The following is a 2,966-nucleotide window of genomic DNA, read 5'->3' on the forward strand; positions in this document are numbered from 1 at the left end:
GCTGCCACTGCAATGCCTCTTCTGGAACTGACAGTGTGAAGAGAGGTAGAGGATGAGGTCTGGTATCACCTTCAAGGCCCCATTCCATTCCGTTCTCCAACCTCAAGGCAGGAACAAAGTCTAACTCCCCACAGGTCCCACTGCCCAACCCACTCACACAGAGGGCTGGATGCTTGGTGAGTGAGTCCTGGGGCAGGTGCAAACTGTGGATTCAGTGCCTCTGGATGAGCTTATCAGCAGAGAGATCAGTCCAGAAGTGATCCTCTTTCTTCATCGTGGTGTATTCCAGTGCACAGGGCTCACTGCAGAGCAGATGGGGGCTGGCAATACTTAGCCCTGGAAAGTCCACCCTCCCATCTACCACCATATGGGCCACCCATTTCCCTGCCCCTCCCCTCCAGCCAGGTAGCATGCCCCAGGGCCCTGCCAGGGAGAGGCCAACACAAGACCCGGGGTACAAGAGACAGGGAACAGGTACTTTTGGGTACTGGAGAATGGAGGGAGGTGAGAGAGAAGGTGCCCCATGAGCCAAGAGTAAAAGAATTTCAGATGAAGCTCAGAGCACCAGACCACTTACTTAACAAAGACACAAGCATGGGGCCATCCCCAGGATCCATCAGGAGAGCTTCCTTTCCCAGTATTCACTAGCAAGAGGAAACACGTGCAAGTTTGGATGGTGACCAGCAGAGGGCACACAGTCCCCAATGGCCTAGTGGTTAAAAGCAGACAGACTGGTTTCAAGACCCTCTGGTCACCTGGCTACCTCTGTAAGCCTCAGCTGCCCCATCTGTAAACAGAGGATCATAATATATCTCATAGAATTGCTGAAAGGACTTTTGAGGGAGACAACAGATGTAAGGCGCTTAGTTTAGCAGGGTCCTGGGCATGGACTCCTGAATACATAGCTGTAATAAAAGCCTTGATGAGGTGACAGGAATAATCATTAGAAGGCTGCTGGGGCCTGGCTAGTTCTGTCTGCTTCTACCGCATCTTCCTTTTCAGACAAAGTCATTCACAGGCACAGATGGTACCTACTCATATACTATTATTGAGGGGATAAAATGCTTTTCAGCTGTGGTTGTCCCAAAAGGCTGTATGAACAGACCTTCCTGTCCAGGTAACCAATGGGGACAATGTGGCCTAACACACTCAGAAACACCCTCTGGCTACAGACTCTTCAAAATAACAGGTGAAGCCATCAGTACTAGTGTCTGTGCTAAATGTTTTTGAGATTTGTTTGAGTTCTTTAGTGATTTCTAAGTCTTGGCAAACCTCATGCAGTTTAGAGAGTAACAGAATTTCAGAGTTGGAAAGGACCTTGTTCTTACCACGTGAGGGAACTCAGGATCAGAGAGGGTAAGCAATTTACTGGAGGACACACAGCAGGTGGATGCAGGCAGGAGCTACATGCAGCTGGTGTGGCTCTTCCCATCCTACAGGCTAGGGGGAAAGATATAGGATCTAGAACCAGACAGACTGAATGGGAGCCCACTTTCTCTTGGAGGCCTGGAGACCAGTAAAGAAGGAGACCTTTCTCTTTTGCCTTTGAGACCAGTAAAGAAGGAGAAAAGATAGTCACAAAAAGGAAAATACAATGGGACCAAGATGCAAATAGGAAATTCAGCTTCTCTAAGAAATAAAGAAATAGCAACTAAAACAAACTTTATTGCTCTTGGAAAATGCATAAGAGTTAAAATAAAAAACACACAATGATACCAGTGAGCATGAATATGTGGTAAAACATAATTTTATATATTGTTGATGGGTAAGCCAAAACTCATCTCATACTGATATTATTCTATCACCCCCTCTCTCAATATCTATCTATCTATCTGTCTATCTATCTATCTCTGCTGGGAAGAAGTGCTGTCCAATGAGTCTTGGATTATGTACTCCTAAATTACCTTAAGAAGCAAGCTTAACATGACAGGGAAGGCGTTCATGACCTTTCTCCTGATCACCACTCCATTCATCACCTTATCATTCTTCTTTATGATCCCATGATCTAGTCACAGAGAGAAATCTGGGGATCCCTGTGCCGCCGGTCTCTCATCTCAGAACTTTCCCTGGGCTGCTGCTTATTCCTGCTTTTCCTCCCCACCCATTCAAAGGCTCACCCCTTCTCACTTTTTTGGTCTCGGCAAGGACACCCCCTTCTGCAGGAAGCCCTCTCAGACCAGCCAGAGGTGGTGGAGGGGCCCCTCCTCTGTGCCCCCTCAGACTCTGCAATATAACATCCTGCTCACTTTTCTGTCTTCCCCTCTACACTGTGAGCTTAGGGACATGGACTAAGCAATTACGTGATTGTTTAAAAATAGAATACTCCCTGAGAGTCCACCACAGGGCAAGAATGGTTCCTCTTCGTGTCCATATCACCAGGGCTTAGCACAGTGCCCTGTATATAGGTTCATAAATGAGGGTTTGCATGAATGAATGAATGGCTCTCATTTACCACCTGGCACAGGCATCTCTAAATTCTCCATTAACAAGGCACTCCCAGTATTATGAAAGGCCTATGGAAACCCATCCCTTTTAGAAGTTATCAGCAATACCTGGAAATTTAGCAGAGGGGTGTGAAGATCAGGTGGCTGAGGATTCAGATACCAAAGGCCAAATCCAGAGCCCTGCCCGTCATGCAGATCTGGCCAGCAGCCCTAGGCAGGCAGGGTATGAAGATCAAGGAAAGGGCCCTTTTTCCTCCGGTAAAGGGGAGTGATCACCCATGGCAGAGATGGTAAACCCAGGGCAGACATGTCTCTCTGCCTTCCCTTGCCTGGTACAGACGTGGCTAATCAATCCATGCACTCTTTCCCAAGAAGCCAAATCACAGCTGCAGAATCTTTCACAACACAGTCCTCCTGGCAGCCAGCTGCACCAACTGGAGTTGCAACCTGTTTTCATCCCTGACCAGCCTCCAGGTTGGGGGTTTGGCTATGCAGTCAGAACTCTAGGGGTGACACTGGCGG

This window comes from Plecotus auritus, assembly GCF_963455305.1.
Source record: "Plecotus auritus genome assembly, chromosome: 9".
Taxonomy (NCBI): Eukaryota; Metazoa; Chordata; class Mammalia; order Chiroptera; family Vespertilionidae; genus Plecotus; species Plecotus auritus.